The sequence below is a fragment of the Pithys albifrons genome, chromosome 10 (genome assembly GCF_047495875.1).
Source record: "Pithys albifrons albifrons isolate INPA30051 chromosome 10, PitAlb_v1, whole genome shotgun sequence".
Classification (NCBI taxonomy): Eukaryota; Metazoa; Chordata; class Aves; order Passeriformes; family Thamnophilidae; genus Pithys; species Pithys albifrons.
The window spans coordinates 29,268,488-29,284,229 of record NC_092467.1 but is presented as its reverse complement, the minus strand read 5'-3'; the positions used below and the strand labels follow the sequence as shown (position 1 = coordinate 29,284,229).

At 43.4% G+C, this 15,742-nt stretch overlaps 1 long non-coding RNA gene across 3 annotated transcripts in view; it reads right to left on the bottom strand.

The window, feature by feature from the left end:
* Positions 1 to 15,742, bottom strand: part of LOC139676393 (uncharacterized) — a 236,635-nt gene that overhangs the window by 79,077 nt on the left and 141,816 nt on the right. The window lies entirely within an intron of this gene.

Here is a 15,742-nt window from a genome sequence, read left to right as displayed (position 1 = left end):
GCAGCCAAGGTTTATTGCAGCTTCCCAGAGGCTCTAGGATGGCAAGAACTGAGCCCAAGCTGGAGCTGTGCTGCACATCCTTCCACAGCAGAGAGCCAGGCAGCCTGGTAGAGTTTGGTCACCAGAAGGAAATTACAAAGGAGGAAAGACCCAGCTGTGCTAATTAATCACAGGGTGTCTTGATAGCACCAGCTTTTCTTGAGAAAAGCAGATCTGATCCTGACAAGAGCAGACATGAGGGAGCAGGGAAGCTTTGCAAGAAGCATTGATTGGAGCCTTTGGGGGACCCACTGAGCCTTGCTGGGCACCTTCCAGGTAAGGCAAATCCCAGCCAGAAGAAATGCAGGAAAAGGACAACTAGGAACACCAGAGAATATCTAACCTTTTTTTTGAAAATGAAACTCAAACCCTGTGGTACTTCTGGCCTACTAAGTGACATCTAAGATGCACACAATACCCACATAAAAATAGATTGGACAGGAGCAGCAGAAAGGGAAAAAAAATGCTTTAATTTAAAGACCAAATGTGACATAAGAGGGATGGAATATAATCTCTGCCCATAATTGCATAAACATACAAAGAGTTCCACTGACTGGAGGAAAGAACAATCAGCCAGTTTTAGGGTCATGGTTTTATCCCAGCATGCTGAAGGTGGCAAAATCTTCTTGCAATGACCATAATTACTTTTTTTCCCCCAGAAATGAGTGGTTGAGGAATACAGCAGAAAGGGAAAATGTGGAACCAGAAGAGAGGACTTATTCATAGACTCTTTGTTAGTAGGAACATCCTTTGTAAAAAAACACCACTGCTGGAGAACACACAACTAGAGCATTTGCAGAACATTTTCCACTGTTTTCCAGTGACATGACATTACTTTATTTGGGTGGGCTCCTTTCTTTGGCTAGTTGTGTCCCTGTTTTTGGTTGGAAATCTCCATGGATGAGTAGGAAACAAATGCTACCTATTACCACAAGTAAAGAGGCAGTTTGAACTCCAGTCTTTAATAAAGTATACCTTTCTTATGGAAGGAATTTATTAGAAAATCCCTGATGAAAATTAATATATCTCTGAAATGAGCTCTTTGTCTAATACCTCACCAGCTTTCTGGGAAGTGATTAGGTGGAGGCAATTGAATTTCAGGGTGGATCTGGTTAATATAAACTGCCACCTGGTGAATGCTAAAGACTATTTTTGCCTTCTCCAGGCGTGGTCTGGGTTACACTTAGGAGAAGAACAGATCCTCAGATATTCATGTTGTACAATTAAAGGTTACAACACAAATATGAAATGAAATCACTGCATGACTTTCTTCCAGCCATACTGCACAGAGATTATTTTAACACAACAGTTCCTTCTGGAGTCCTCAGGCCAAAGCAAGCTAAAATCAGGCACTCACAGTTCTTTGCTAATCCAAATACTTTTTCACCCAAGATGTTGTAAGAAGCCAACCTGCTAAACCTGTTGATAATGCAGACATGACATTATTCCTTAGAGGGATGGTGAAGGATACTAAGGGCAACACATGAAGTGTCCAAACCCTTTGGTGATGAGTTCACAGCAGTGTCCAGGCGAGATTGGGAGTGCCAGGCTGCAGCAGCTCCTTTCAGACAGCTTGTGGCATCCTGGACCTGCTCTGAAAGCCTATTGACACTGAAGAACTCCCACTGACTTTTATCAGCTTTGGCTCACATCCTTGGCATCTGGTTCATTCCTCTTTATTTATAATGTCATGCATATCAGGAGCAGCCTTGCAGGGAAAACACGCCAACTCATCTTCTTGCTCAAAGAAGCCATTTAGCTGTGATTGTAATCTGTGATTTCATTGCTAGCCCCTATTTGCCTTCGCAGTTAGACTCTCCAGGGAGAGGATTTTATTTCTTTGGCACAGCTTAAGCCTTGTGCTGTGCAAATCTCTCTATTTATCTCGCACATACCTATATAATAAGCATGGATGTGATGAATAATAAGTACATAGGTGCTACGGGTCTCCTTTGTATTTCTTTGGCACTATTAATAGCTTTTAGAAGTGGGAATAACTCTCATTTGTGCCAGCTCTAAGCTGTCTTGATACAGTCCAAGCATTGTAATGGAGTTTTATTCTAAACAGAACATTTCTGAATAATTAATCATTCTGATATAAGACACACATAACAATTCCAAATAACCTCTGCATGTGTTCTTAGTTGAAAGGGGCAAAAGAAAGATGGGGGGGGGGAAATGGAGTCAAAATAAGGAGAGGAGAGAAGATACAGAATCCAGCCAGGAAAGGATAGCTAAGTTGGGGTTTTTTTTCCTCCCTCCTTACTCATACAATTCAGAACATATTTTCCTTATAAAGTAAATAGGGAGGATGTCCAAGTGTATCTCGGCAGTATCTCAGCTGCATGTGCAACAACGGGGTGTAAAAATGGGATGCTGGACAACATCATCTGCTCTAAACCAGTGAGCATGGTCCCAAAAAGGAAGTGCCAAGCTCTTGGCACTGCAGCAGTAGAAGGTGTGGGACCTGTCAGGCTGCCCAGAACCAGCTGTGTGTGTAACCTGGTGCAGCCAGTCACCTGTTTCGCTTTTAAGAAGCCCAAACAATTCTAAACACATGCATACTTGTTAGTTTTAGCAGCTGCAGCAGAACTCTGATATCAGAGTGAGATGGTCAAGCAACTTGAGTGAGGCAGCAAGTTTGGTGGCTGCTCTTTATTTCAGTGGATGTTTCTCTATGCCCTGTTATTTTTTTTTCAGTAGCACAATGAATTGACCTGTGGCACATCCAGCCACAGGACACTACAGTCCATAAGGGCACAGCCTACAGCATTACTCACTGCTTTCTCCTCACTGTCCAGCTCATGTTGCTGTTCCTCAAAGCCAGTCTTGCCCTGCCCCAACCATATAGAAAGAATGTTTTGGGATGGTCTCTGTATGGCAGTGAAGACATGAGTTCACTTTGAGTCTTTAAACATATCAGGAATCCATATAGGGGTGTGTTATTTTTGCTGGATTCATCGTACAGAAGGATCATCCTAAGAATGAGAGCTAATTTCTGCTTTTTCTAATCATCTCATCTGTTTTCCCTTGTGCCATCTGAAGTCTCTCAAATCCAGCCAATCACGTTTTAAGTAAATAGAGCTTGGAAGAGCTTTGTTTTGTAGCCATGTAACATGAAATTATATGTAATATATGAAGTCAAAAACAAACAAAAATTGGAGCAGTTTGGGGGAATAATGCATTTCTCCTCTGACTCGATTAAAAAAGGCATTGTCAGAGCAGGCCCAGAACCAGCATCTGTAAATGTCCTCAACCTTTGAAATCCTCCTGCTGTGTATTTCTAAAACACAGATGAGTTTCAGACCTTGGGCAGCATCTCCTATGCCATGAGACGTGGCTGAAGGTTTGGAGGAAATTTCTCTCTCAGATCACAGAGAGTTATCACAGTACACCTGTCCATGGACACAGCCCTGTTCTACATGGCATAGCCTTGCTCTTGGAATCCAGATCCAGGCTGGGCTCCAAAACAGGCATTTGGTACCATTACCTGGAGTTCTATGTTAATTTTTGCTCTCACAAAGCTGCACAGAGATGTAAATAGTTGGACTATAGCTGAATCTGTCAGAGGAACCACACGAAGATTCCAAAGAAACTGGAGTTTAGACAGCATTTCTTTAGATTGTAGTAGCAACTGTGGTTGAATTTTATTATACTTTTTTTCTAATGGTTTGGGTTGAAAGGAACCTTAAATGTCATTTAATTCCAGCCCCCCTGCCATGGGCAGGGATGCCACCCACCACAGAAAGTTTTATTTTTTTAAAATAAATTTTTTTATGATGTCTTATGATGTGTGGGAAGGTTATAAATCAGCCCCATTTGCACAAGTGGACAAGTTCAAGTTCAAGTTATCGAGTAGGACGACTTGAGTGGCATCCTGTACGTCAGACCCAGAACTGAATGACCCCTCTTTTCCTTTTGCCAAAGAGACAAATGGTGAGAACATGTCAGACTTTATCTCTGATTTACATTTTTAGCTGGGGACATAGGAAATTTTAAACTGAAAATAATGTCTTTCTAGGGGCGTGTTGCAATCTCTTCCTGACATGGTCCTTATTTTTAAAAACAGGGCAGTAAACAGAACAACACCCAAATGATGACAAGATTGAACTATACACATGATCTCAAGCACTTTCATCAAAGAGATACTGAACTGCTTGTCTCCAAAGGCCAATTCATGACTTTCCTGCAGTGGGACAGCATAGCATGCCTTGGCCTGTGCCACTACCCTGGCTGAGATAAGCCCTTGCCAGAGCTTTCATCCTTGTCCCATGGACAGAAGGTCCCTGGTGATCCTCCTGTTGAAATATCAAAGCACTAATGACTTGCCACATTCATTCTCCCACCATGAGCTTCCCCAGGGACATGATTGTGACATCTTAAAGAAACCAGCATTTGCTCCTGCATCAACAGGGTTGATCTGTGACTGGGTTAGAGCAGTCCTGTATGCCAGAGTGCCAGGAGGTAGCCTGATGGAAGAGGGGGTCTTCAGTCTTTATGCTCCCCTTGGCCGAGCAAAGCTCCCCCACATTAAAAAAAAAAAATTAAAAAAAAATCATGAAAACCTCCTTGTCCCTCACTGCAGAGCAGTCAGATCATGTAACGTTAATACACAAGTCTCATACAGAGATGCATTGCTCTTTCCCTCTGCATTAGATAAAACAGTAGCTTCCCTTTCCCCCTTCTTTCTTATGGAAATCATAGCTGTGAAGCTTGCTGTGTTACTCAGAGGATGAGTTACCAAACAGGCTTCACAATCCTTTCCATTAGGAAGCAACCAAACAAGTCATGTATTGGATCACTTTTACCAAATTCCGCTCATGTTATTTTTAAAGTGGATTTAGCATTCACAAGGCTGTATCACTTTTTGAAATGAAGGCAACAAAAGCACAGGAAAGGGACAGAGGAGATCTTTCACACATCCTTGAAAGCTCTCTGCTGCTCTTCTTCTCTTGAGCCAGAAGTTCATCCTGGTCTCATATGCAGCCATGTGAGTTCTGCAGAAAGTACCAAAATGCCTGGACTATTGGCTGTTTTCTGTCCCTGGGAGAGTGTCTGGGAAGGTCAATCCCATTGACTCATTCCACAAATGAAGGCTGACAGTCTTGTGGTGGTGACTGTCATCATCCCCAACCTGAACTCAATTCAGAGTAACACTTGTTCTTCTGCAGTGGGAATTTAAACAGTGGTTTTACTGGTCCAGTCTTTATAGGGGAAAAAAGGCCACCAGAAGCCTTACAGCCATCCAGCTCACACCATGTATCAGCAACAAACGGGGGGGGATTGTATTTGGTTTCCTATCTGCAACTGGACCCACCACAGAGGCTCATGGCAGCCATGCACTTCATCTCATCTCTGGATTACCCTTCACAAAGCGAGTGGGATTTTATCCAGACAAATTCTGTAAAATGTTTCACTTCACACAATTAACTCCTTAGTGTGTATATGAGAGAATACCTGTTTGTCTACTGTGCAGTAGAGCTAATTAATTTCCCCTGGCAATATTGCATTTTGAAGCTGGAAATATCCCTTTTTTAAGGGAAAGCTTGCTGATCAGCCAGGTCCATGGTGAGGCAGTGCTTATTGTTCCTTGGTTGGAAGAGAATTTGTGCCATGAGCAGATAAAACTGTGATTATGAACACTAATTCCTCCAGTGGTCATCTCACCAGCCCTGCAAATGGCACTCCTGTTCTGACAAGGCAGGAAAATATCAATGCAAAATTTATTGGTCATCAGGCAGCATATTGTGGCTGGAATTTTCCAACGAGCTCAGTGTCTTTAGCAGTGGCCAAACATTTCAAAGCAGCTCTTCATAGTCCAAAATAAATGTCTACATTTTCAGAAGACAGGCAGAGATTAGGCACTGTCTGGGAAAAGATTCCATTTTTTATCATTTCCAAGTTTTATTTTTGCACATGAATTTTGTCCTCGGCTCTGGGTGAACTGGAAGAGGCAGTTGGTGCTCTGTGTCTCAGAAGGGTCAGCCAAGTGTGGGCACTGCTGATGCATGGGCTGGCTGTGCAGCTGCATGCACTGCTTCAGTGGCAATGGAAATTGCTGACCCTGGAAGCAACTTGGGAATGCTGTGGCCGTATCCTCCATGTCTGAGCCAGTCCAAGAGTGACACAGAGTCACTAGAACCCTAAATCAGGAAGACTCATTGGCTTTGCCCTCTGGAGTGTAAGAGAAAAGCCTTGCAAATTCTCACCCCCCTGAAATGCACACACACAGATTGTATCATATTCCTTACTGCAATGCAAGAGAAATGAGAAATCAAAGACACTGGAGACTTTTATTGTTCTTTTTAAGTTGTCTCCCAGCAAATACGGTGTCCATATTTTACAAGGCTACAACACAATAATCTACCACCACCACTTTAACGACCAAGCAGTTGCAGAGTTGATCTATAAACTGATGTTGCCATTTAATGTGGTTTCCAGTGAACTGTAAAATTTATAGCTGTAACTAACACTCCCCCTGCCCCTCTCTCTTTTATGTTCACCTCAAAAAACAAGCTGCTCCACAGCTCCAAAAGGCAACATGCAGAAAATCAATGTGTAACCTGAAGTGAGCTAATTAGGATCACATTCACGTACTATGGATCTGTGGCCTTATGGTCAATTAAGTGAAGATTGATGTGTAACACTGGTTAGATGAATACCACCAAAAAGCAGGCACAGAAATATTCAGATACACAGCTCTTGCACAACTTGAACAGTGGCAAAGCTGCAGTGCAGAGCAGAAACCCTGTGTGAGCTTTCCTCTACGGTTTTCCCACTCTCTCCCCTGCAAACTTCTCAGCCTCACCACTATTGTCACCTCAGTGTGGTGCCACTGGCACCCCTTCTTTGGCAGCTGCTGGACATGGATGCCCCTCCCCTCAGCCATGGTGATAAGAGCCTGTGTAAGGTGAACTCCACCTCTGCTCAGCTGGCCTGGCCCTCCTCCTGCCCCTTTTGAAGTGACTGATGGGATTTACATGGGCTTCACATCAAGTCCACCACATGGGGGGAACTTTGTCCCAAACGAACGTAATGTTGGAAAATCTTCTTGGGCACGCACAAGGCACGGACCGATTCAAGCTCACTGTTGTGAGCGCTTGGAATAAAAGCCAAGGGCCTGAACCCAAAGCCCATTAGCCTTTGGAAAGGCTCCCTATGATGTCAGTGGATTTTGGAATAAGCTTTTGATGCTTTCTGGTAAGGGTAGATGGAAAAAACCCTCCAAGCTTAATTGGGGGGGGTGGGGGGGAATTGGTTAGGAAAATGTTTTTAGATGAACTCCACCATTGTGGAGGATGCAAGTGCTTGCTTGAGCTCCGTTGGTACTTTCTGCAGAAAATTTCCACAATTCTTGATGTCGCCTCTTTGTTTATAGGGTGTAAATTTTTTTAGTTGGGGGGAGCAGATTAACTTTCTGAGATCATGTAAGAGCACATTTAATATTTTAATCTTCTCAGTGACTTCCTAATAGGAAGAAGGATCTATTCCAATACGTTTATCTGGATATTGAATCAAAACTTTGGCTTTCCCTGCCCTGCCACTGCCTGTCTCCCATGAACATGCCTGTCTGCAAGCACTGGGATTGGTGATGATGCTGTGATGTATTGAACAATAAATGCATCCTGGCTCCATGGTAGATTTCTCAGGGGGATGGGGAGAGCAATCCAAAGTGACACAAAGTCACTCCTGGGTCATTTTGGACCCTCCCAGAGGATATGTATATTGGCTGATGAGAGAATTCAGAGTCCACAACATCACGACTGCAGTCAATCAAACTTTGCTTTGAAGTGGCTTTGTCTGGAGTCAGAGCACGAGTGGCAATTTGAGGTAAGGACACCTTATGATGGTTTTGGGAGAATTGTCATGTTAAGCTCATGTTGGCACTGCCATGTTTTTATTTGAGAACAGATCAAAACAAAATCAGAGGGCCAGATTCTCATGTCGTTTTTGCTATTAAAACCAGGCATAAGTCACTGGGTAATAAACCTGCCTCTGGAGACCCACAGTGCTGTGCCATGTAATTATGGCCAGCCCTATAAAAATTGGTGGAGGTGGGAATGGAAGAGAGCTGCTATCTTAGGGGAAAAGAGATTAGGAACTCTAATAGTAGGGGGGGAAAATGGCTAATGAGCAAGAATCCAAGTCCCTGGTTGGGGACATTCAGAGGTATTAGATTAATATTTTTTCCCCTTAACTCAATACATAATTCACTTTCTACACTTGCCAGGAGGACTGTTCACTGGAAGTTTCCCTGTTCAGCTTGGTGAATGATGCAATTATACCAAGATATATATTAATAGAATCATAGAACACCCTGAGCTGGAGGGGACCCACAAGGATCATCAGGTCAAAGAATCCCCAACATACTGTTGTGCAAGTGCACAGACACAACAACTTCTTGTTTCCTGGTATGTATGAAGTGGAAACACTGAGCAAACTACAAGAATCTTGGCAGAGCTGTAGGATAATGATGGAGCACCACTCTGGTGTGTAACCAAAGAGCCCATAAAGCAGAAACAACAAAAGAGAGACTACAGACAGCAACGTGTGTTATCTCTGTGAATCTGCTCTGCACACTTTACAGCAGGGAGAGCTCAACTCCAGTTTTACAAAACAGCCTGGCAGCTGTGCTATTTATATGTTCACCACCAAGCTTTCATTAATTTTAACACGTGTTAATGGACACCCTGTATTATTTTGGGAGGCTAAATGTGAGATTTATTTAATTTCCTTAAATATCAAATATGGGTCAAGTAATATAAATCACGGATTGTATTTTTTTAAGGAAAAAAAAGTGTCAGTTTAACAGAATTCAGACAGAGCAATGTCTGATCATATTTACAGCATTTATAGGTTTAGAAATCTCCAAAGAAATCTGAGGAAATGTAAAGCTTGCCTGAGTACATTGAGTGAAAGTCTTCTTGGTAATGAATAAATACTCCACAGGTCTTTACAAGAACACTCTTTGAACTATATGTAAATATTCCACAATCTTTCAGAAAATCTCCAGTTTAAAGGTGATGCTTAAAACAGGCTCTTTTTTTAAATAGTAATTTTAAAAATGCCATTTGCAGATCCTATAATTTCTCTCGAATTTCTTCCCTTTGCTAAAAACACCAGTGTTTCCAAACAGTCATACACAGACTTTTGAAACAGAGTCCTTGTGTTGTTTAAGAGAAGTTCTCAAATATGAACTACATGCACCTAAATCAAATTGCAGCTACAAGCAAACTTATTTCTCACCTCATCTGGTTCCTTAGGACTTAATGGAAAACTGGCATAAAGTGTGGCAAGAGAAAAAAAGTACCTGCCACAAAAAATAAATCTGTCATACTTAGGAAAATCCATTCATCAAAAGAGGGAAAAATACAATGAAATCATGAGAAGTTTATGGAATAAATCTGTAACTGATTTGGCTGTAATATTTAATCTCCTTCTGCTACCTTGTAGTGTGAGATTGTGCTCACCCTTCAGAGCTTGAACATGACAATGGGTTTTTAGGAGCAAATTTATAACTTAATCTGGATATTGCTGGTATGGTAGCACAAAGCCAGTGGTTTTGGACTGTTTCTGATTCTGGCCAGAGGGACAGATGCTCAAGGAGGTAAATCAGACACAGTTTGACTGGTAACAGATGACTTTGTAGAAGCACAATTGATTTACACCACTGGGGAGCCTGGCTCTAATCTGTACTGGAAAGGGCACCTTCAAAGCAAAAACTGCCCCTGTACACACTGGTTCCAGTTAAAAGCAGCCCTATTCTGTCCTGAGAGGCAAGATCTGGGATCACAGGTTTGCAGTGAACAAGAAAAAGGGCCAGGAGAAACGCCCTGTAACAAAACAACCCCCTTTCCCTCGCACATGGTGACAGCGATGCCGAGCTTGCTGACACCCCAGGCTTCAAAGGAAGGCAAGGGGTGCCTGTGAAGGAGCTGACCTTGCAAAGAGGTTTGTTTATCGGCATGAAACGGTGCCCTCCTCCAGCCCAGCAGCCAGCTGAGCCAAACAGCTTCTGTCAGAGCCCAGGAACTGCGGGAAACTGGAGAGCCCATGAGAGGGCTGTAGTGCCCATCCAGAGATTTGACTGTCTTGAATGACAGCTTGATGAACTCAGGCATGGGGAGTTGGCCCTTTGAAGAAGTAATTATGCTGCTAGTCAAGAAAAAAATAGTTCCAGATTGTGCTGTGCATGTTTACACAATGCCAAAGAGACGAGGAAGAGCTCCTTGGGACGAGTGCCACAACAGGGAAGACGCGTTTCAAAGAGTTATTTATTCACCGGAGATCCTGAGAGGATGTTTGTTGGATCACGCAGAAGAGTGGAAGCTCCTGAAATCCAGGATGCCGTAAGTTCAAGTAGGAGCAGGCAGCAGATTTATCTCTCTGGGCTACTGGGAGCTTGTCAAGTGCCATAATTACCATTTGTTCTCCCCCCATCCGTGACTCCAAAGTGTCAGCCCCATCCGTGACTCTGAAGTGTCAGTATCCTTTGTGACAACCCTGATGGTGACTATTTATGTCATATAAACAACATATGTTGGCATAATCATCATCTTTCCCCACTTTTTCATTTACCAGTGTCTCAATGAGCTTTGCTAAAGCAAAGGGAACAGGAAGGAAAAGGATCAGAGGTGAGCAAGCTCAGGGGTTTGTCTGAGATCTCCTCAATGAGGAAGAGTGAGAGCCTCTGTGTGCTGCTTGGGTGCTGCTTGGGAAACACTGGCCTGGCCTAGTCCCTTAGGGTGCTGGTGGCTCCCAGTGCTCCTCAGGACATCATTCAGCACAGAACCAGTGAAAAAAGTGCATATGTGGCTATTTTTATAACAAAGCATCCACTTTCTGCTTTCCTGTGCTGCTTGCTTGCCCTCTCGCCCTGAGATGGACACTTCCCCATGCAAGCCCCTGGCCTGCAGCTTGCTCCTCTACCCCTCCTGTTTTGTCTGCTCTCTGATAATAGCCTGTATTAGCACACGGCATTGTTTTAATTCCAGCCACCAGCCAGATAAGGCTATCAGCATATCACGACTCTTGCTCAGGATAATCTGCTGGGACTCTTGTGAAAGGAATTCTCTGCCACACCATGGGGGCAGTGCTGGGTGGACCAAAGGGATGCTCATCAGCCATGGCCTTGCTGTGCAATTGGAAGAAAATCACCATTTTCCCATTTGACACCATTAGCCCTAAGCACAGGGCTGGACTGTAGCTGAATCTGCTGGCTACTGAAATCTAAATTGCATTGCAATGTACAATATGTTGTCTTACATTCAACTTGGAGGGAAATATTTGTATATATAGATAAGCTGACATTTTGTTTAGTGCATGCACTCTAATTTCCAATAAAACCTCCAATAAAGAATTACAAAGTGAATTTATTGCTTTGCTTCAAAGCAAGGACATGGTGCCCCTTTGCAGGGGTATTTGAAGTGCTAAATCCATTTCTATGATGCTTTAATGCATTTTCTGTACATTTCTCTTTTTTTAAAAGTTATTTTAATATTATTGTGCCACTCTGTTAAAAGGCCATAAAATATTTTAAGGAGCAATAAAAGTAAACACAAATGCTAAAAAGCCCATTCTTCTCTCTCCAGCCCACTGAGAGAGGAAGAGACTGAGGATTTAGGCATAACAAAATTCATGGCAGCTGTGTAAATAAAATAAAAGAGCACACTGTTTTTCTATTGATTATGATTCTTAACATCTTGCTATCTAGCAGGAGCCCAAGGCAAGCTATGGGAAGGAAGCAGAAACACCGAAGGAGAGTGTGCAACACTGGGCAGAGTTTGAATCCTTCCTGAAAATGGGAATTGAAATAAAAGAAAAACAGAGGAAGCTTTCCAAGGCAAAGAGCCTTCATTCAGCAGACTTCACCTGCTGCAGGCATGAACCAGCTGAAGGGTGTTATTGCAACCAGCATTAATAAGAATGTGCTCCTTGCCAAGCCAGAGCAGGCTTTGGTAGGACTGACTCCCTGGGATAACCTCCCTCCTCCTGCCTGGCTCTCATTTGCTTTCTGCAAAGGACCAAGTTCAGTTCTGTGCTGGGTACCTGCTAATGGTTCACTGAAGTTTCAGAAAATAGGTCTTAAAGAAGATGTAACTCAATAAACTACGTGGTTCTTCTCAGCCCACCCATGAATTTCACTTGATGTGGGAAGAGGGAAGTGTAGCTGCAAAAGTGGATCTGAAGCTGGGATGAAAATGGTCAGAAAGAGTCTTTCAAAAATCTGAATAATGACTGTTGATGCTACTAAAAATAGAGAGACAAAGATCCCTGCCAAAATGGGTTTATCTCAGGGAAATTGGATTCTCAATGTCGATAGTCTCTGCAGAAATTTACAACAGTTCTCATAAAAGAAAATAATAGATTTTGAGCCAACATCTCTCCTTCCTGTAAAATACTCCTGACAAAAGTGGTTCTTTTGTTCCCCATCCTGGGCCAGTGCTGGGAGCACAGCACCTTCCCACACTGCAGCTGATTGCAAGCAATGACAGCTCTTGCCAGCTCTCTTGGTCACAGAATCATTTAGGTTGGAAAATACCTCCAAGATCATCAAGTCCAACCTTTGGCTGATCTCCACCTTGTCAACCAGACCATGGCACTGAGTGCCACATCCAGTCTTTTTTAACACTTCCAGGGGTGGTGATTCCACCACCTTCCTGGGCAGCCTGTTCCAATGCCTGCCCAACAGTTCAGTGAAGAAATTCTTCCTGATGTCCAACCTGAGCCTCCTCTGGTGCAGCTTGAGGCCATTGTCTCTCCTCCTGTCTCTAGTTGCCTGGGAGAAGAGACAGACCCCTACCTTGCTCCAACCTCCTTTCAGGTAGTTGTAGAGAGTGATAAGGTCTGCCCTGAACCTCCTTTTTTCTCCAGGTTAAACAACCCCACAGGCACCAAGGGGCTGACAGAGCCAAAGCCAGATCTCGTCTCTCCTGCCTTTTAAAAAAAAAATAACACAGCAGCCTGGGTTATTCTATTTATAGCATCTTAAAATCTGAATTTGCAGCTAGGTCTTCAGGTACAAGCCCAGGCCCTGTTTTACTGTTTGGCATTAGCATAAAACCCCATAGTACAGTTTAGGTTTGTCATTCAGCAATAATTATACAACAAAACCTCCCAACCTGTCACTCCTGTTGGAGTTTTTTGAAATGTCAAGCATGTCATGGAGAGGCTTCTTATTTTGCAAGGTGATACTTATTTTGCAAGATGCTGCTACAAACCTTCCATACCTTGAGGACTGTTTCACCAATGAGCTCTTACAGATGCAGTGCTTCAAAGGCAGCAGCCACTGGGGTGATGGCAGGAGTGAAAAGAAATTTGCCTTAAAAAGCCAAGGTGTAAAAGGAGAGTTAAATACATTTGAGAGAGCTGAGGTTACCAAAAGCTAAGTGGGAACAAAATGTGACTATTGATCAAGTTGGTACAACAGGTAAGAAGCATCATGGAGGCTCCTTCAAGAGCCAGAGACCTCTTGGCTTATGTTGGGAAGGTTTCCTGGATAGGGTAAGGTAGTAGGATCCTGCCCTCACTGAGCACCACAAGCCTTGATCAACCTGGGGACATCTGAACTACTGTGCCTGCCACCCCATTGCACCCCATCCAGGGCATCAGGATCTCCTGACTCCTCAGAGTCTACTGCAGTCTGTAATCCCAGCACACACACACTGACCTGTGCATTACATGAGTAAAGTGCTTCACAATGTTTTTCTGGAAGTGACTTCATTTGGTCTGAGACATTAAATGCAGGATTTGGTTGTATTTATTTATTTTTCCCTGTGTTTTCTCATCCTAGACAACACACATGCAGCTGTGAAGGTTTGATGGCTCCCTTTGCTGAGCAGAACTTTCTCTTGAGAGCCTTCCTTCAATGGTCTCCGTTATAATGATCTGGATTTTGCATTTCCGCCGTCGTGCTGACGAATGGAGTCCCAGGTCCTGGAGTCACTACAATGAGCACAGGGCAGGAATCACAGCCAAACTCACCAGAACAGCTCACTAGCCACTGATTTATTTCCCTCTGTGACCTCCACGTGGCTGCGGTCCAGGCGTGAGCCCACGTACCGCTGGAATCCTGCACATCATTTCGGGGTCTTTACTCATCATTTACTAGACGGTGCTCTCTGAGTTGTCAGTTTGGTTTCCAGGAGCGAGAGGCTTTGGTTGTGCTCAGAGGGGATTTGGCCACGGCTTTCCGGAAGGACGGGAATACCGAAAGTACTAACGCCCTCCAAGTTACTCACTTCGGTGTGCCTGTAAGGTCTGCGTATGGAAAATTGTTTGTCATTTCCTTGCAGACACTATTTTCAAAGGAGAGATACATCATCCTGGCAACAGCGCAGCACCGAGATTTAATAGTTTATTTAGCTCTCAGCCCAGCTCTGCTGCTTAAGTACATGAATGTAGCCCTGTCCCTTCTTGCTCTCCTTTTTTCTTGAGAAGCACACAGTTTTGGTCTAATAAGGCTTGTGCATGGAACGAGTTCCGCTGACAAGAATGAACTCTGACTACTAAGAGAAATGAGGATTTGCAGTGCTCAGACCTTCATCCAGTAGGATGCAGTTGTTTGAAAGCCTTGAGTGGCTCCAAGAGCTAAGGAGATTTAGAGACTGGAATTCATCATAATGTTTCACTAGTGAGACACAGTCATAGTGTCGGGGTGTGGAGGTGTAGGAGGAAAGCATTGTGGGAGAAGCTTTCTGGGATAAAGAACTGGTGCAAATGGTTCTCTTCACACCTGTTAGGAGAGCAAGGGGAGGAAAGGGATATGAATAGTGTTTCCTTGTGAACCACCAATTTTCACCATTCTTTCTACCTCCAGGCAGAGTTGGGTGTCATGTCTATATTATAGCAGCTCTCAGGCACACAAGAACCCAGTTAAGAAGAGGAGGTTGCAAACCAACCCTGGACCTTATCGTCCATCCCAATGAACTGCATCCCTTGACAGTCCTTATCCCCAGCCAGCCCAGGGGTTTCAATCTCTAAACATGAGAGCACAAGCACACTTAAGTTTATATATAGTTTTAGGATCTTCTGAGCAGTAAGAGCTTTCTCTCATTTTGCTCTCATTTTATGAGGCAGAACACTTTATTTTCTACGGTTTATAACTATCAAAGTTAGGAAGGGCCTGACCTTGTGAAGGCTTGAGGGCATTTGGCTTTGGTGGAGTTTGGCTCCAATATGTATATTTAGCCCCAGGCTTGCTTTGAATAGAAGTTGAAGTGCCTGTAAGTTCTGGCTGCAGAAAAATCATGTATGTAGTCAAACTTCTTAAAGGAGAAGTCAAATTACATCTTTGGAATGGGAACCAGACATTTCAGAGCCGAGACATAAATTCATTAGAAATAAAGACAGATGACCATGAAGTACAGGACTGTGAATGGAAGAAGTTAAATAACCTCCTGAAGCCCTGACAGGCTAGCAACCTCCTCCACCAAAACATTAGATATTTCTCTTCACAAAATAAAAAAAAATGTACTTCTGAGGGCTTGAGAGAGGTCTGCCTTCAGGAATCCCTTTATCCATTTGCCCAAAAGTCTAAGTATCACTTCCAGCCTGTGAAACACTCAAAGCTTTCTGAGGTCTCTTGGCCAGCAGATTCCCTCTCTCTGCTTCCAAGGATTATTTTTTCCCCATTAGAATACAAATTTTGGACAATTTCCCTCTCATCATGCACAAGTGTAACAGATGATCTCTCACTGAATTA